This window comes from Meleagris gallopavo, chromosome 16 (assembly GCF_000146605.3).
Source record: "Meleagris gallopavo isolate NT-WF06-2002-E0010 breed Aviagen turkey brand Nicholas breeding stock chromosome 16, Turkey_5.1, whole genome shotgun sequence".
Lineage (NCBI taxonomy): Eukaryota > Metazoa > Chordata > Aves > Galliformes > Phasianidae > Meleagris > Meleagris gallopavo.
In genome coordinates, this window is record NC_015026.2 from 7,718,937 (window position 1) to 7,738,956 (window position 20,020).

The window sequence follows — 20,020 nt, forward strand, 5'->3', positions numbered from 1 at the left end:
CAAAAATTCTAATTACATGCTACAGAATATCCTCATGAGTGACTCTGATGTCACCCGCATGGGAAATTCACCACCCAGGCTGCAGGCAGCACCATCACAGCTCGCTGTGCTGGGGTGGCAAGGGGAGAAAGGAAAATGTTGCTGCACACGGCGTTACGTTATCGTTCAGCCTCGGAATCCTTCCAGCTGGCAGCTTCTCAGCAGAACTTGATGACTGGTAATATTTGCAGCAAAACATGTTACTGTTCTCCTCTCCTTTAACAGGAAGGCTTTGTGATGCATGCGGCTTGGCCAGAGTAGGGCCTTGGTCTACGGTTGGCAGTAGGTGGATGTGTGCAGGGATGCCCAGCCCCGTGTGCTTCGTTAGATGGCTAAGGAGCACTACAACATACAGTGTTAGAGGAGCAAGGATGTTTTTTTGCTGGGATAACCGTGACCAGAAGTTGTGTGGGCACTGGGACGTCTTTGTCAATGCAAACCCCTTCCTCGTAGCACTGCTTGGTTTTCGCACCAAACAAGTGTTGGTTAAACCATAGCTGTCAGTTTGGGTGAGTTGCTTTCGTGCTCCTGCAGTTTTAGTTTGCGATTACAAGTGGAGCAAAATCTGTGGTCTGAAAACCTCCAGAAATTTACTGTGCAATTGATTGTGTTTGTAGCAGAGGCCATGAGGAATAAGTGATTGTTGAGAGCTGTACGAAGTGGGGAAGGGACTAATGCCTCGAAAAATGCATTCCTGAGGGAGGGGGAGAGGGTGGGCAGGAAGCCTTGCCAGCTGAATTGTTAGAAAGTTTGAAATGTAAGATTGCATCCTGTGAGTGTGGTGGTGGCGGTTGGTTTCAGTTTGTTTTTGTTGTGGGTTTTTTTTATGATCTTTTGGCTAGGGGAGATGGGGCTGGGTTTAGGCTTGTCTTTTATTGCTGTTTTGTTACTGACTATGGGATGTAAATGTGATTTAAAAATAGAACTGTAAAGCTTAAAGCATTAGCTATTGCTTCATCACATTACTGTGTCAGGAGTTTCAGGATTCCTCCATAGCTCTCTCCTGCTCTGCAGATGTAGTGGCAACAGTTGTCTGGACGCTGTAGCTGGAGGGGGTGGAATACCCAGGGACAGAAATAATTAGTGTGCTTAATTCCCTGCCAAGGGAAATTGATTTGATGGATGGGGCAGAAAACAAGGAACCAAAAGCCCTGCAGTTCTGAACCTGTTGGTGCTGCCACTCTGTGACTTGTGGGCAGGTGATGAGGCTTTGCTGCTGCAGTGTTCCAGCACTGGCTGGCACATCTGATTGCTAACATAACACACACTGCACCTGTGAGTAGTTAGTTAGCTTTACCTTCTGTGTCTTGTAGGAGACAGAGGGCAAGGAAAAGCTATTGCTGGACTTCTGGAAGGTAGTTAAGACTTTGCAGATAATTCCTCTTCTTCCTTTTGAACTCAGATGTGCGCTCTGTGCCCCTTGGTCATCTCGGTGAAGCTGTGCAGAGGCATTCTCAAAGTGGATTTGTTGCATGTAGCTGTGGGCATTGCGCTGGGGAGGACCTAGTCACTTTGGCTGGATTTCAGGCATTGCTGTGATGGTGACAACTGCTGAGGTGCTGCAGCTGAAGGAAAGTCCGTGGCAGTGGGGAAAGTGGGCTCAGGTGTGGTCCTTCAGGTCCAAGGCTGTGTGCTGGGATGACAGCCAGCTGTGCCAGCCGGGGATTCTCACTCGTCTAATGGAAAGCTGGAAGGGTCCAGGTAAGCACACTCTGATGCTAATTGCCTTTTCCAGTAAGGAGAATTACAGTGCCACGCACAGTGCTTATGAGAGGACAGAGGAGGGCGGTGAGCTGAGGCAGTGGACGTCCCGAAGCAGCAGTGGAGGACCAGCTGTTCCCGCAGTGCATGTAGCACATGTTTAGTCTTGTAGACATTTCCGAGGAGTGCAATTATGCAGTTACTTTGCCTTGGGTAAATGCAGATTTCAGCTAGCACGAGTTTGAAGTGGATTGCAATTGTGAGAACATATATGTTTTAATTCCTTTCCAAGGTTTTCTTGATCGCTCCCTTGGTACTTCTATCAAATTATTCTCCTGACAGTTGAGCGTGACAGCTCAGGTCTTGAGTGCACCTGCTGCAGTCTCAGGTGAATGTGGGCTCACCAACTGCTTGGAGGGGCATGTGAGAGAAGGCTGGCAGAGCTGCAGGGGCCTGGGGCAGCCTACGCTTCTGAAAGCTTTTCGCTTTTCCTCCATGCTCTGCCTGTGCCCCCCTGCTCCCTTCCCTGGTGGTGATGGTACGGTATCATGGTGGGCCCCTGCGGGCTCTGCCTCCTTCCTGGGCCTGCAGGGAGCCTTTATCATAGGATCTTGTATTTAGTTAAACAAAACAAAACAAAAAAATGATGAAGCCATTGTTGTGCTTGTCCAACCAGGCTGGTGGCACCTGTGTGGTGGCAGCGGGATGCCTGTTGCCAGGGTTACCCAGTGCTGACCCCCCAGGGGCTCTGTGTCACCTTCCCACTGGCCCCAGGGTCACACTCTGTCCCCAGCACCACAACCTGTGCCTGAGGCCTCCCAGCCCCTGCTCAGAGCTGGGCTGTGTTCAGCGAGGCTTCATTACTTTTACAAAGTATATTTCGGGGTTTCCTTTAGAACCATCCTAAATAGTTAAAACAGTGAAACCACAGCTGTCAAAATAAATAACCGTGCTCTCTGTTGCTTTGTCTTTTTTGTTTTCTTACGATGCTGAAAGTTGCTTATTCCTAAAAATGGAATCTGCAGCGATGCTAGCAGCTGCTGGCTCTGTTAATGAGGGTGTCTGTCCCAGCTTTTTTCAGCATCTGAGATCTCCAAGTTTAACAATGTCGGTACATGTTGCAAGGAAACGTAATGGCTTGTTATTAAGAGCAACCCTTAATGAATGCTGCATCTGGTTGTTAATCAACAGAAACCTGAGTTACGTTTAACGTTTTTATCATCTGATGTCAGAACTTGTGTTTGAAATGCATGTTACAATTGGGCACCGATTCCTGTTATTTTGTTAGTAGCAAGCCATGCCAATGTTTGACACCCATGGAAGCGTCTCTGGGTGGATGCTGTGCACCCACATCTCAGGGCCAAAGTCGGATATTGACAGGCTGCGAAAAGAGCCCAAAGAAATGACCCGAGATCCTCAGACTCCTGCAGTTATTTATTTTCCCACAGTGTGTCGTGATGAAGACTGATGGGCCATATGATTGAGGCAGAGAATTCCTGTAACTCGTTCTGCAGGATGGAGGAGAGGTCATCGTGTGAAATCTTGGCTGCAGACCTGTGTGTTTTGATTTGCTTTTCTCTGCTGAAGCTGAAAATGGTGGCTTTGGGGCTGAGGCAGCTCCACTTGGCCCCTTACAGACCTGCAGCGCAAGCGTCGCTGTGGCTGGAAAGAATTATGTTGAAATATTCCTCATTTCTCTTATTGTTTATAATTTTCAGTGTCCTCTGTATGTCAGCTTAGTTGTTCCAGCACTGGGTTCAGTGATTGCTGATGTAGTTCACCCCTTTCTTTGTGTCAGCAGTGGGATTTCGGCACTCTGAAGGTTTGGCGCATAGTTCCAGCCTCTGGACATCAGCATTTCTCTTTGTTTATGTATTTGCTCATCCCTTTGTACTGTGCAGGGAGAGAACAACTTCCTAGCACCGTTGACTTTTTGGCACTTGTCCCATAATTGCTAAAAAACTGCTGCTTCCTCCTACGTATCCATCAGATCTTTTTAAAGTCAGATGGGTTTTGAAAGCAGCTTTTTGATTTCCTGAGGTCCGCGTTCGGTCTTCCTTCCTCCTGCTCCCTCTTTCTTCCTTTGTTCTTCGAGGTTAAAGCTGTGGGTGTTGAGGTCCCATTAGTCATTTTGGCTGTTTCTGGACTCTTCATGTTGAAAATTGCCTGGATCAAACCATTCCTGAATTGCAGCAGCTTCACATCACTGGGGTTTCATTAGTTGAATTACTTCAGAGTGATGTTGCTGAATGGAGAGTCCCATTTCTTTTGCTGGGGCTGAGGGGATGTCTTAAAGGATGCAGCACTATCAGTTTTCTTATCTAACTGTAATCCCTCGAAATAGGCTTAGCTCTGGGCAAAGCATATCCCCTTTTAGAATCAGAAAATTCATATTACAGATATTGCAGTGATTTCTGTCATGCGGTCTTGTATAAATATTGTCCAATGCTGTTTTTGGTGTTTTGTTTGGCCTTTAAAGGTCACAAGTGTAAAAGATGCGGAAGGAATGTAACAAAGCCCCACATATGGGGTTAAGCAGTTCCTGCACTTTATTGCTGCCAAAGGGGATGAGCCCTTGGGTCCTTCCCCTCCTGGTGGCTCAAGCACTGCCTCTGCTGGGTTAGATGCTCCTATGAGTCGGAGGAGGGCTGTGTGAGCAGCAAACCTTGAGGTCTGTAGGCATCTGGTGGTAGGTTGGGTGGGAAAGCATTGGTTGCCCCAGTGGGGGTACTACCTCGACCATGGCAATTGTCTCTGGCCTGTGCAGCAGTAAGAGCAGCATGTAGGAAACCAGTGTGCAGTGCCACTGTGTTCTGCACACTCTGTGGCTCTCCCTTACCAGCAGGACCTGGCTTTCCAGGATTGCATTTCATGTTCAACTTGAAAGCTGGCTGTGATCTACCCATGGTCTTCTCATTCTCTCTGTTGAGAAGACGTACGTTGACGTGAGTGGCTCTGGTTTGAGGTTAGTGGGCTCGATGCTGAGGTTATTTTTCCTACTTGGTATTTTAAAGGCTGGCTAGAAGTCTTAAATGAGAGATCTAATTCAAGCTGACAGGGAAGCTGGATGAGAGAGTCGTCCCTTAATGGGTATTTGTCATCTCCTGCGAATGCTGATGTTAGAACATGTGCTCACACAAGTCTAAGATGTGAGCTTTTAAGGTCAGCAGGAATCTCACATGATGCAACAGGAAAAGTTTGTCTAATACACTTTTATCTCAAGACTTGCTTTATGCCTGCTAGCAGAAGTGGTTGCTAGGTGCTTTCATGGTATTGGTTTTAATTTGCTCTAGCTTGAAGTGTACAAGCGGGAAATGATAGTTTTGAAATGGTGAAGAAAGCAGGCTGGTTGAGCTGTTAGGCTCCTGTGTTGCCATGCTAACCATGTTAACAGCTGCTAAGGTTTCTTAAGCTGCCAGAGCAGCCTGAAGATAGATTTAACACCCAACAGACACCTGTTTTTAGCAGTTCAGCTCTGCAGGCACATGGCACAGTACTGCAGGGGTCCTGTCCGTATAAGGAACAAATAAAATGTGTTCAACAGGTTGCTTGAGAGTGGAAATTGCTGGCTTTCTATTCATATTAAGACTTTCTTGATGCAAATTAAGAAGGAAAAGCACAGTAAGAGTGAGCTTTCTCTGAAGGAGATGAGCGCTCTCATTTCCTGGGTTTCAGTATCCACTGCATGATGGATTTCAGGCTTTTCCAGTCACAGAACTGGAATGTATAGCAACTACTGACTGTTCCTGGCCTCCACTTTTGTTCTGCTGCTGATCTTACTCCGTTCTTTGGCATCTCCTTTCACTCTCAGTCCCTTCCCATTTCATTTACAAAGTTCTCTGTGTGGCTCATGCTTTGTGGACCATTGCAGGCTGCTCAGCTTTCCTTCTCAAGTCACTGTGATCTTTGCTCAGATTTATTGCTGCCCATCATTGCCCCTGTTTGTAGTAAGTAATGTGTTAGGGGGAAACGGGGAGAATCCCCTGCTGCAGGAGGTGGGTGAGTCCTGGGGAGCTGGCAAAGCTGCAGTTGGGTGCCCAGCACCAACCTCAGCCATGGCTGCAGCAGGATGGTGGGAAGCCCTGAGAAGTCCCTGCGAGCCCCTCCTGATGCTCACTGCCCTCAATTTATGAGACAGTTTATGGCCACGGGAAGGATTTGAAGGATGGTTTGATGTTGGGAAGGCCAAGAGCAGGAGAGAAGTCCACCCTCACTGCTGGGCAGTGCTGGGTGTTCTTGCCTAGGTGGCCGTGCCTGGGAGGTGCTGGTGCTTTCATAGGAACGCATGAAAGTATTTTTGTTACTTTAAGACAGAGTAATTAAATACAGTATGTACAGATCCCTCAAAATGACAGCCGCCCACAGAGCTAAAAACAGGAAATCCATTAACTTCATTATTTAAAAAATAAAATAAAAATCTTCCCAACTGATTCCTCTGTCACTTAAAGTTCTGCATGGAAGGAGGGCTAATTTAACGCTGCATTAACTCACTGTTATCACCCTCCTGTTACCTAAGTAGTTTCTAATGACTACCCTGGAGAGCACTTGGAAGCTTTTAAAAGTTTTTATGCTAAATTTTTTTTTTTTCCGTGTGGTTTATACTTTTAAGAACAAAAGTTATTGATAACATTTTTCCAAATCTTCCAGCAACATTGAAAACTATTCTGTTACCTGCAGAAATGTGAAGCATCTCCACTCTGTGATCTGTGGCAAGCAACACTTCCAAAACACTTTGTACCTGCAGTGATGTTCTGAGAAATGAATGGGGCAGAGTTTGGCTGTGGGATGCTGGTGCATACCTTGGGTTTGGGGTGTTTGCAGCATGTCCTGGGGCAGGAGCAGGGCTGTCTGCCCTCACCCGGGATGAGATGCCCAAGGATTGTCCTGCCGCTCTCTGAGCCTGGGCTGTCACAGCTCTGAAAAGAGACCCCAGGGGACGGATGGCTGGGAGAGCTCGTTCTTTGTTCTGAGGGCTTTCAGTGAAAGGCACCACCAGACTGAGAAGCAATAAATCATTTTCTTTCCTCATTGTCTTTTCTTCAGAACTCTGGTGGACTGATTTCTTCCTTTTTTAATCATCTTTCCTCCTTTCTCCATCCTGGTTAAGATGGGCTTCTGAGGTCAACATCTTTTGCACTTGGGATTTTTTGGGGGCAGGAGAACGACTACAGAATGAAGGGGTTCTTTTTGCTCTGCCATGTTGCCCTGTGGCAAAGGGGATGCAGGGTGCTATGGCTGCCTGGAGCTGGAGTTTCACTGCCTGGGACACATCCATGTGCATGGGATTTTAGAGAATTTTAAAGGAAAACACAGGTAGGGGTAATGAGCTGACTTTTCAGAGCTCTAAGTTGCAAGCTGTGATTTTGGAAAATAGCTGTGCATGAATGTGCACACAGTTTTGGTGCCCTGAATATGGCTTTTCCTGGGTGGCTGGAAGATCTAAATGAAGTTAAAGCTGAGCCTTGTGCGTATGCTCTGCTGCTGATGGAGGAGATCCAGGGCTGCTCTGTGACATTACCAGCAGGTTTTCCATGTTTATCGAGTGGCTTTGTAACTGTGGAGAGATGTGGTGTATCTGTTAGGCACTGCCAGTGAACTTTTCCATAGGGAGCCCTGAGAAACCTTTTAAGTCTGACACAAACTTGAATGTTTCTTCTGTGCACTTTTTGTGACTCAGTTTTCCAGAGGTGTTTGGAAAGCCGGAGAGCGAGGGGACTGAGTCTGTGCTCCTTTGGTACGTTTGTAGTCCTTCTGGAGAAAGAGAAATGACACAGAAGGCAGATTGGAGGACAGCAGCTCGCAGTGCCATGCACAGCATGAACAGCGGTAGTGTGAACTTCTGCACAGAACGTCAGAGTGATTCTCAGAACATCTGCTGCATCTCCAGGGCTTCCTTCTTGCAGCCCGAGCTCCTGGCATTGAACTGTGCATGCTCTGCCTTATATAGCACTGCTCCTGTGGCTTTCTGCTCTGTCCTCTCCAGGGCTTTGTTGGTGATGTTCTTCTCTGTGTCTTGAGAAGTGCATGTTCAGCAGGTGGGAGTCAAGCCGTGTGGAGGGAGCCCTGTGTGACAGCCAAACCCGGCTGGAACTGGTGATAACGGTGTGATGGGTTTTAGTGTGGACAGTATTGCACGATGAAGGTTAAAATGGCATTTGGCTGACATTTGTAATTAGCACTTTAACTTGTTAGAGGGCCTGTTGGTGAAGCAATTTGAAATGATGCAGCTCTTCAAAGTTAGCTAATATTTGTCAGCCCGTTTTTTTTGCATTTCTTCCTTGGCTCTGTGCTCCTGCAGGAGGGAGGTCGGGAGCGGATGGGGGGCAGGAGAAGCACCAACAGGGAGGATTGTGGGGATGAGCGGTGTGGGAGCAGCCCGTGGGGTGCACTGCTCAGTGCTGGGCACAGCTCTGCCCCTGTTGGTTGAGCTGCTCGTGGTTGTTGCACGTGCCATCCTTAATCAGAATATCCTGAAGCCGTCAGCCAAACCCATGCCGTGTTCAACAGGTGTTTTAATGCTGCAGCGTAAATTATATCATACTGAATTTCAGGGAGGTAGGGAGGAGAGACTCAGGAGCGGTTAATCTAATTCCAGCCTAAGTCAGTATTGGGTATCTTCCTTGCTTTGACTGCCAGTGAGTGTGACACCCAATATTCATTGGGGACAGCTGCGCTGTGCGCTGCACGGCTCTGCTGTGTGCTGGCTGCAGAGAGAGCCATAAAATGTGTGTACATGGCAGGAGCATTTGGCTGTGCTGTGCAGGCACGGCCTCTATAAATTGTGTGCAGATATGTACACACAAAGAGAGGCAGTTTGCTGTTACGGGTGTTTTTTGTCATCGTGCATTTGATGGTAAATAGTAAAGATGACAATTGGAAACCCTAATGATATAGTGCTATGTAATCTGTGTTCCATTAGAAGTAATACTCTCTATAGGGAGAGGTGCTTTGGAGGGTGCTGCTTTGGACTTTTCCGGTGCCCATTCATACCAAACTGCCTTTTATTTTTACATGTTAAGTACCAGTAATGTTTTCTACAGTGCATGATGTGCTCCTGCCAGAGTGTTTGCTGTCCTGGGGAACGGGGTGAGGCTCCTCTTGTGGTTTCTCTTCCTCCCTGCTGTCCTCCTGTCCCCATCTCCCCTCCCCAGCGCAGCCCTCCGAAAATGCCAGAGGATGGATTTTTGCTGCATCCAGTTAGGAGCATGGAACAAACATTCGAAACGCGTGTGAGGCAAATGCAGCCACCATTGGCAGTTTAGTTTGTTTTCTTTTTTTTTTTTTATTTTCCCTAAAGAAAAAAAAAAATTGGCTCCCTCTCCTGCTGTGCTGGAGATAACAATGGCGCATTGTACCGCGCTGCAGCTGCTGAAATTTGACTAGATCCAACTGAAGAAAACAGGAGCAGGTGGGTCAACAACGTGACCCCTTCGTTCCCAGCAGTATCAGTGTGCACCAGGGCCAGAGGGACGGGGCCAAGGTGAGCCCTGATTTCAGCCCCACGTCAGTGGAGCACTGGTTTGGGCTTTGGGTGCGAGCTGCCTTGTTGCCTTTCTGAGATGACTTCAGTGCCTGCAAGTGCTCTGGGCTTTGCTGCTGTTTGCAAAATGGGTTTTACTCTGCTCAGCACCGTGCGTGGTACCTTGGTGTCTCTTCAGTGCTGGTGCCTGGATCTCATGCTGTGCCAGTGTCTGGTTTATGCTGCTCCATTTAAGTGCCCAGTGCGTGCCCTCTGCTCCCCAAAGCATGGCATTATTTGGATTTCATAATGATGATTTTTTCACTGTCTAGGTCTTCACAGGTTACAGTAATGAATTTTTTATAGAATGAGGGGTGATGGTCTCAAGTTGTGTTAAGGGAGATGAACATTAGGAAAAAAGAATCCCTGCCCAGGGAGGTGGGAGGTCACTGTCCCTGCAGGTCCTCAAGTGGAGAGGTGGCACTGAGGGACGTGGTGGTCAGTGAGCAGGGTGGGATGGGGTGGGGTTGGGCTTCTGAGGGCTGCCCTGTGAAGACTTGGAGATTCCTTGTAGGCTCTGCTGTGATTGGGCCTCAGAAGTGGAGTGCAAAGGTGGCAATGTGCAAACTGCAACAGCACTCAGCAGCAGCTGTGCATGCAGTGATGGTGAGCAGCATGCTTGGTTGCCCTTGGAGGTCTTCATGGCTTAACTGTAAGTTCTGGTAGAAAACAAAGCTTCTGGGATAATCCTGCCATCACAAGGACGTGCACTGCTCGTGGAGTGGCATCAAACGCTGTTTTATTTGCACGTGATTATGGCTATAAGAATAACGAGCTGCAGCCATTCCTCAGTCCCTGCTAAAAACAGCTCACATTTGTTGAATGTTTTCCTTTGTCTGAGCTGAAGGCTTAGAGAGCAGTTGGTGATTCTAAGCTAAAACACAACAGAAGTAGGAGAGGGACTTCAGAGGAAGAAATGGTGCTGTGCAGGAGGATGCAGCCAGGATTGGGGATGCATACTGGGGAGAGATGAGGGCCAGCTTGGTCTCAATGTGTGAAGCGAAGCAGGAAAGGAAAATATTGATTTTATTTTGATTTAATATTGAGAGGCAGTGATAGAAGTGGGGAAGCTGCAAAAGGGGTGAGCAGCAGCAGTGGATGGGCGGCTGCAAAGCTGGGGCAGTGTGGGCAAGGGGCTGCAGGCTGGGAGGGGAGGGATGGAGGCTGTGGAAGAGCCAGGGCAGACATGTGGCTGCTCAGTGTGTGCTAGCATGGGACATCGATCCCTGTGACCGCATTGCCAGCAGTGGATCTGAGTGCATCAGGAAGAGGATTGTTAATAAATCAGAGACTCTTCGTGCCTATCTGCGTCCTAGTCTTGCTTTTTTAGCAGGAGCTTGGTGGAATCCGATATGGCAGTCAGCAGCAGAGTAAAGCATAGCACAAATGCTAAAGCTCCATCTGCAGAAGCAAATCTGCCCATTGCTGTTGATGGGCACGGAGAAGCTGAAGATGAATGGGATTTAGCTGCAAGTGGAGAAGGTTTAGATGGAGGTGTCTGCAGCAGTGGTGCTGTGACCGTGCTTTGCCTTTGGCAAAGCAGCAAAATCCTGCTTGGTGCCAGCTCAGCTGTGCCCACTGCCAGCCTGCATTGCCAGCAGAGGGGTCTGCAGCCCCCGCCAGCAGCTGGAGTCTGGCTCACTGCGGGCCCACAGTGCTCACCTCCCTGCTGGCATCACAGCACAGCACTGTGCCCGTGGTGCTGCATTGTGCTGTGTGGCAGTGCCAGGCCCCCAGCTCGTTGCTTTGGGGCCCAAAGCACAGGTGTAGGCTGAACTCCATGGTGCCTGGAGGCTGCTGCCTAGCAGGAGGGCTGTGGCTTTGCTTTGCAAGCATGAATCCTGAATTTAGGCTGTGACCCACAATGTGTGCTGCTCTGTCCTTTGGTGCGCACCTCCATGCCTGCAAACACCCTCCTGGGAGTTGTGATAAAAAATCAAACAGAAGACTGCATTTGCGTGCAGGTCAGAGGCTGCTGGAGATGCCATCCTCGATGTCCTGCACACACAGTGGTGTCTGCTAGGAGTACAGCATTAACATATGAAAGCACAGCCAACAGTGGGTTCTTGTATGGGCAGAAGTGCAGAGCTGTGGTGCCAGTTCGACCCACAACTGCTGTCTGCAGCCGGGCTGGGTAACAATTAACCTTTCACGTCATGCAGCAGCCATTGCTTTCCTGGTGCAGCTGCTTTTAACAATGCACGTCGCTTCTCCTCCCAGCAGTGCTGGCTTTGGCACTTGGAGGGTCTGTTTGAGGAAGGGTGGATGGAGGAAGAATGGTGTTTCCTTAAATCAAAATGTAATTAAGAAGAAACTTTGTGTATATTAAATGAGATTCCACTACTGCTGATTCTGATATTTTAAAGTAAGCTCAGCATAGTTTTGCTTCGTGACAAAAGCATGTTGTTTTCCTGGGTCACTTTGCACATTGCATTGTTCTTCGCTTCATAACAGCCCATGCATTTGCTTTGTGCTGAGTGAAGTTACCATGTAAATAACACAAGTGTTGGTACATGCAGCAGAACCCATAGCAGCACACGAAGATAATAGTGTTGGATATTAGGGATAGAACTGCTGGGAAATGCATTTACAGGGGTGTATTTTTCTGAAGCTCGTGTTCTTGTGTAAAGCACCTCGATTTCATGTAGGTAGGTCAGTGTGTGATGTGCACACGAGGGCAGAGCTGGGAGCCACCTTCCCTTGGGTTATGTTTCAGACGGGTTTTTTCACACTTGTGAATTAAAAATTGGTGGCAGGATAACTTACAGGACTTCTGCAGCAAATATTCTCCTTTTCATTTCCGTGCAGGATGGGAGTCACAGCTCCTGGAGACTGGGTTCCTGGGGATGTTCCTCTGCCCACTCTGGACCCTGTCCCGTCTGCCCCGTTCCACACCTCCATCCAGCATCGTCATCTGGGGCTTCCGCTGGCTGATCTTCAGGATCATGCTGGGAGCGGTGAGTGGGGCTCTATGGTTGGGCTTTTGGGTTTTGTCTTTGGGTTGTTTTGTTGTTGTTGTTTGTTTGTTTTTTGCTGAGATGGCGGCAATGGGAACATCTGATCCCAGCAGGAAGCTGTCCCTGGGGCAGAGCACTGCAGTCCTCCAGTTCAGGACTGTTCTAGTTAGAAGAAGGAGGTTGGAGTAGGAAATACTTCTTGCTCTGTTTTGCAGAGTCCTTATTGTTAATGCTTATTTAAAGAAAGGCAAACACGTGCTTACTCCTGTGCATCGATATGTTGGTGCTGCTCTTGGGATTGGCACTTTCAAAGGAAGTGAAGCTGAAGGCCATTGTGGCTCTTTGATAAGATGCTTGGGAATGCAGTGGGTAATTCCCGGGAGCTTTATGCTGAGTTATTTTTTTTTTCTTTGTGTGTGCTTTACTGAAATGTCATTCTTTGCTCCTTAATTTCAAAGAGAACAATTGCTGCGTTACTGTCCAAGTGCCAGTGGAAATTCCCAAGTCACTTGTAAAAGAATCCATCAGGAACTGACACATCATTGTTAAACTAGAGGTGTGGCAGAGCATTACCCCGTGATCTGAAGCTGAGTGGTGGACACTTCAAAACATCCCCAGATTTTTATTTAGGATCATTGTAAAAGTGTTTCAGGCAGTAGGACATCCCTACTGGGGATCCCTACTTTCTCTAAAGCCCTTCTCTCACCCCAGCTCTTGAAGTGCTTGAATCTATAGTCAAACTCAACAAGCTCTTAATTATCCCTCTCTTCTTAATAATAAGAACAAAAGATGTTTGAAGGGAACAGTGATAACCAAGGGAAGCACAGTGTATGGTCTGCAGGCAGCATATGCATCCATATTTCATAACTGAAATTTCTGGTCCTCTCTTTGTGCAGAAAATGATGGGCACTTTTGGTAGCTGGGTGCTGCCGTGTCTTCATTGTGTCTTTGAGGGCAGTTGCTATTGCAGACCCAAAGTGCACCAACAGGATGGCTGCCCTTAGTGATGTTCCTGGGGACTCACGTTGGGGGGGAAGGGGTCCCCACCCTGAAGGACCCTCTGCAGTGGTTTGAGTGGGGCTGAGGGGTCCCCATCCTGCAAGGTAAGGTCGCTTAAGGTGACCTGATACTCCTCTGAAATGATGAAGTCCTGAGTGTAAGTTACTCGAATGCAGGTTAATTTTTCCTACAAGAACTTCACTGTGGGTGTAATATTTGGTCTTTTTATCAGCAGTGTTGTTTGGTGAAAATAACAGGGTTGCAGAAGTTTCCATCTCAGACAGAGGATGTCTGGTGGCCTCAGTGCTCCTCAGCTGTGGCACTGATTACGGAAAGAACCGATGCTCTGAGCATAAGGAATCGCAGCTGAATTGTGTTGTGTTACTACCAAGTTTGTATCCTGCTTTTGTTATAAAACGAGACGCTGCACTTTGCTCTTTCCAGTTGTAATATATATTCTGAACTATGAGACAGGCTTGTTGTAATGGAAAATTGAGCTCAAGAAGTCTGTGTTATCGTTATCTCTGTGCTGCTCCCCAGTAATAAATCTGCAGTTATTTTGGAGAGGGCACTCTGCAGTCAGTGCTGCCCCTCAAGTCCTTTTTGTGCTGGTTGCTGGTATGGCACTAACAGGCATGGGAGAGGAAAACGTGGAAAGGTCATTAAAGGGGGATCTATGCAAGCAAGTGGAAATCAGTGATTGATGGTGTCTTTAATGTTTCGGGGCCCAAACACGTGTACGTTTCCTTCTCAGATGGTGTAATGATGCTTGCAGGCACTGGGACGAGAGTTTAATGCGTGAAACCCAAGCATCCTCCTGCAGTGCAGGTGCACCTGCTCCAAGGCAATCTTTGATTTCTTCACTAATCTGGGCAGGGGTTGAAACATGTGCACAAATGCAGCCTGAAGGGAGGGTTCCCAGGGGTGGGATTGGTGGGGATTATGTCTCACGCAGGAAGTTTGGCTTTCCCCGCATGGTTCCCTGGGGGCTGCTGAGGAGGCTGGGCATGGATTTCCCTGCAAAATGCCATCTTCCAGCTCGCAGCCCTCCCTTGAGCTGGCTTTGTTCGTCCCACTCTGTGCTGGTGGGTGGGTGAGCAATGCTCTGTGCAGTTCCGAAGCTCATCTGAAATGTGCTGGCCTGCCTGGCTTTGACAGTGTGATGGACCCCAGGAAAGGACTTCAGTTTCCCATCCCATCGCTCTTTTTTTCTGCAGTCAGCTCCCAGAGCAGGAGCAGGAGAGGAGTGTGGATTTCACATTTCAGCCCCCTCCCACCCCCTTTCTTTTTTTTCTTTTCTTTCCCCGTTCAATGCATCACGTTTAGGAACTCTTTTCATTCAGAATTCTAGCAACCAGAGCATTAAAACACTTGTGATTTCTACCAGAGTAAATGCCAGTGTGCCTACACTTATTTCAGCCCATGCAAAGGAACAGACCAAGCCCAGTAGCTGCTGGATGCCAAATGTACCTGTAAGGACACAGGCTGGATCTGAAGGACTTTCACCCAACCCAAATTGGCATGACTGTTGTCATCGTTGCCCCCAGGGAACATCCGTCATCCCCTTGAAACCTTCCCATATCCTACCACCCCGCACCCTTGTTTACAACCTGCTAGTAGAGAACCACTGCAGCAGAAATCTGCTTTTATACTTCTGACCACAGAAACCCACAGAGCTGGTGGGAGCCTTGTGGAGGAGTTCTGTTGCCTTAAAGCAACCCAGGGCGGAAGCAGTCGTGAGTTTTCTGGAGAAGCCTTCGGGGCAGGTGTTGCTGCACCATGCCTGACTTCCAGCTGGGCTTCATTAAGAGAGATGCTTGTGTGAGAGGTAAAATCATCCCTTCTGCATTCCTGTGCAAGGAGTGGGTTCAGGCTCTGCTGCTGGAGTTTGATTGGCAGCAAGCGCTGGGCTCATCTCAAATATTGCTGGCTTTTTAAAAGGCATAATTATGTGATTCAATCTATATGTTTGATTTTCCTAATAATCCATTAGTGCAGGATGTAAAGACGGATGCTTCTTAGGAACGTGTAGAGGCAAAAGAATAGCAGTCCCTTTGTGCGAGCGAGCAGCGTGGTAGGAAATAAGTGGTGCAAACAGATCCGTGCTGCTAATTTGTCTCAGAAGTGCTGTGTGACTCAAGATCCTCGTCTTGGTGTGGCTGTGCTGTGATGCCTTGAGGCAGTCAAGCAGAGCAGGGCAGCATTGCCCCTGTCCTTGCCTCCCGGCATTTCAAGACGCTGTGTGAAGCTGTGGGCTTTTTGATGAGCAAGTTTTGTTTGTTTTTATTTTTCTCTCTTGCAGGCAGCAGAATTGCTGGTGGACCTGCACAGCCCTGAGTTGATGCATGCCTACCAGCACAGCATGCTGCTAGGACGTCGTGCGGCTCCTCGAGCCAGGAAAGCCGTTAGGGATTTAATCTGTAAGCTGTAAAATTGTTTCTTCGTTAGTTGGAATGTCAGGGAAAGGCTGCATGCGTGCACGCTTGCTCAGATATGTGAGAACTCAATTTTCGGCAGCACCTGTGTGTGTAGCTATAGTAACACTGATACATGCTGGTAACTGCAGAAACACGTGTGGAGGGATGGAGGTGATGGACCATGGGCCATACAGATCTGTAGTGGAGGCTGATGCCTTCAAAGCAACCTGTGGCTTCAGTGATGTTTACCCTGGTTATTCCCAAGAGTTGTCTCTGTTCATTGCACATCACTTGTCAAGCCTCACAGCAGAGGTTTGCTGCTGTCAGAGGCAGTGTGCCTGAATTTAGGTGGATTTTCATCATCTCCAACTAAAGCGCCTCTGCACCTCTTCCCTCCCAGCCTTTTTCTTTGTGGGATGCTGACATGGAGTGTGCAGTTCCCTGTATTACATCCAGCCAAGCTTGTGACTGCTGTGCTGTAGCACCGGTCCCATCCAGATGTGTGCTCTGAGGGAGTGTCAGTGTGGATATGGCAGAACAGTGCCCAATGCCCCAAGGTCCTCACTGCTTCTTCCTGCTGTTCCATGGCAATGCCAACCCCGACAGATTGCGCTGGACTTGGGTCTGCTGTCAAATCCCAGTCCTTGGGCAGCTGCAGAGCAGAGCTGGGTGATCTTGGGGCTGTTTTCCCATTGCTGCAGTCAGGATGCGGGCACTCTGCAAGCAGTGACCCTTCATAGGCACAAAGCAAGGTGAGCCCACGCATGTGCAGCAACCTCACTGCACTGCTAGTGGCTCTTTCACAGAGCTTTCTAATATGCATTTTATTTTCCATCAGCATCAGCCTGCAGAGAGAGCACAGTGCTGCCGAGATGCTCAGGTTAGGACTAATTGGGTGCTGTTTACAGAGCTTGGTGAAGTTCTGTGCGAATGATTATCAGCATTGGAAATGTGGTGAGGTGTAACGGCATGTTGGGAAGTTGGGAGTAAATGGGGAATTAAGGTGGAGCTGCATCTTGCAAAGGATCACAGACATATGGAATAAGTTACTGGGGAAGGTGGCTGGAGCAGAGCATAAGTGAGTCTGAGACATCTTGATTAGTTTCTGGAGGAAGGGATTGAAGAGTGTAGTGGAAAAGCAGGGAAACAGGATTTAAAGCACATTACCACTTTAATTTAAAAGTGCCCAAAGCAAGGAAATTCAGATTTAAAGCTGCCAATCCATCACTGGTGCACGCAGGTGTTGGAGCTGGGGTCTGTGTGCAGATGGGTCGGGGCCGTGCGGGCTCAGCTCCCCAGAGTGGGGCAGAACCCCTGGGGCAGTTGGAGGAGAAGTCTCAGCTTTGCCCCAGGACTTCAGTGTGCAGTGAGTGCTCAACCCAGCAAAGTGCCATCCTTTTGTCACTGAAGCTACCGTGTCCCATGTCCTTGATGCCCTCCTCAGGATCCTTGCACCATTCTGGGAATGCTGCTGGCCGAAAGCACTGCACTTCATCTCCAGGAGCATCCCAGGTGCCCAGGGATGGGGCGACACAGAGAAGGGTTTCTTTTCTTCCCTCATCTTGTGTTCGAGAGCCCTTCGTAGGGAGCTGTTGCCACCACGCCCCATTACAGACATGTGAGCACAGGCAAAAATCTGTCATTTGGGGGATTCCTGTCCCTTCTTGCTGCTGCCTGCTGGATTGATGCTCATCCTTCCCCAGTGCTGTGGTGCAATCAGCATGCACCAAAACGACCACGAAGATCCGGTGTTGCTCTCTGCTCATCAGAGCAGTGTCTCCCTGGGCAGCTCAGACCCTGGGCTGCAGAGCAGAGCCATCCTGAGGATTTCCTGGCACAAAGTAATGTAAATCCTTCTGTGTTCCTAGTGCACACACAAGGTATTTTCCCTGTGACATATATAGAGGACGAGAGAAAGATCGTTTAAGGCAGGGAGTCTTGGGGAAGAAATGGTGCCAAAAGGTTTATAATAATGAGCAATAAATTCTTCCCCTAAATTCTCATCTGTTTCCTGCTGAGTGCTGCCCATCCTTCACACTGAGATGTGCTTTCAGAGGAAAGGGATCCCTTATCTCCAGATTGTGAGTACACCGTTCGCTATCGCATCTCTTACATTTCGTTTTATTTTTCACAGTTAGACCGAGGGTTTTTTAAGCCACTGCAGCAGCTTATTGCAGAAACGAAGTGGTTTGTGTTGATCTCTTTGCATTTCTCTTGTTTTCGCCCGGATTCCTCGAAAAGTGTCATAACGTGGGTGGCATTTTAAAGGTTACTGGAAAGGGTGGGGATGTGATTAGCTAATAAGGGAGATGAACTTTCTGGCAGAAGTAATGAAGACTTTGAAGAAAACAGAATCTGGATGCCTGTGGTAAAATTGCATTAGATGTAATGAAATAAAAGTTGGAATTTGGGAGATTTTTGTAAATACAGAAAAAAAAAAGAAGAATCAAACGGATGTAGTTGTCATCTCAGTGACAAGCGTGCCCTGATCCTGGGCATTATGGCTCTGAAATTGAGAATAATTATTCTAATTTGTTTTATTACATTAGCGTGGGTAGGAGGGAAGAAAGGGAGCTTTCTTTTATGGCTTTCTCATTATTCAGAGGAAGGGCCAGACTCCTGACTCGGGCGCTGGGGCTTCATGGGAATTTTTGGAAAATGATGTCTGCAATGTTCTGACCTTTGCCGTCCCAGCTGCAGCCTCCTCCTCTCTGCAGGGATCCCACACTTGACTCCTTAGCAACCTCCTTTGTGCTTCTGATCTCTCTCCATTTGTCTAGTAATAGCCCTTGGCAGGAAGACGTGTTGTTCCTTCAGTGCCTCTAAAAGGCATGGAGCCGTTAATGCCAAGGACTTTTCAGAACCCCTTTCACCCACTGCTTACAGCTCGTCTTCAAAGTCAGTCAAACGCTGCTGCAGCCGTGCTGCTTTCTCAAAGCGTCTTTCTGATAGCAGAGGGGGGAAAAAGAACAGCAAACAGAGCAGGAGCCCGCGCGGGTGACTTCTCTTCCAGAAATACACCGGTCCGTTGGGATGCTGTGCCTTCACGGTGACTCCAGTTTAGCTGTGACAGGCTCACGATGCATCAAAAACCTCCGCAAGCAGAGCATCATCCATTTGTCTCATTGCATCATCCATTTATCTTGTTGCACTGTCCGCTTGCTCACGTGCGCTCTGCTCCTTTGTGCAGGAATTGAGTTCCCGCTCAGCACTGCTGTGCTCTCTGGTCTCCCAGTCCGCGTGGAGCTGCCCCACACCTGGGGCTGGCTGTGTGCCCCCCTGTGCACAGCAATAGCCCTGTGCTCACTCACAGGTGGGCTGCACAATTGGCTGCGGGGCATTGGAACAGGCAGCCCAGGGAGGTGATGGGGTTTCTGTCCCCGGGAACGTGGAGATGTGGCACTCAGGCTCGTGGTGGGATGGCTTGGGGTTGGACTTGGTGATCTGAGAAGGCTTTTCCAACCTTAATGGTTCTGTGATTCTAAATGTGGAGCCCGATCCTGTAGCCTGCTGATGTTGGAAGCACATCACCTCGAACCTCAGTGGTGCTGACAGAGCAAAGCTATAAACAGCAGTGCCACCTGAGGAGCACGTGCTTGTCATTCTCTGGCTAAGGAAGTACTGTTCCAGCCTGTTGTTTCTCTCTTTGCATGGAAGAAACCAGGGATTTGAATGACCAGCTGCTAATTTAAGGAGAGGTTGGTAGGAGCACCACTACCAGCTCTTTTCAGAGCCTTTAGCTTGCTGCTGTCAGAGCTGTAGAAGAGGGTTTCCCAAAAGTCTAATACCTCTGTCCCATCCTCACTGTGTGGCATTTCTAAAAGCAAAGAAGGGGCTCTGTATGCAGAGCAAAATCTCAGCAGGCGTGCAGTGCTCTCGTGTCGGATCCCGAGTTGGAGAGCTGTGTCTGCCATGGAGCCCAGTTGCTTTGAGGCATTGGCTTTGGAATGTCTCTTCTTCCTCTGTGAGTTTGGGGTCCAAATTACAGCTGGCTTGTCTTCAAGATGGGTTTGTATAGATCTGGATTTCAAAGAAGTGGAAGCCACGTTATCTGTGGGTAGGATGGAGCATGGGTTGGTGGGCAGTTGTGTGAGATGTGAGGTGCTCTACTGGATTTTCTCTGGGAGCAATCAATATCACGAGAAAAACTAAAATCCCAGAACTGAGGGTCATCCTCTGAGATATTTTCCTTTTTCAGCCGGCGTTTGAATCGTGAAACAGAATGGAGGTCTTTGGGTGGACTCTAAATTTATAACTCTGGTGCCCCATTCCCCGCCACATCAATGCAGGGGTTGCAGACATTGCTGCAGTCACCAGGCTCTTTCTCTTGCCGTGCTATTGGTCTGTCTGTACCATTTTTTTACTTTTTTTTTTTTTTTTTCAGAATT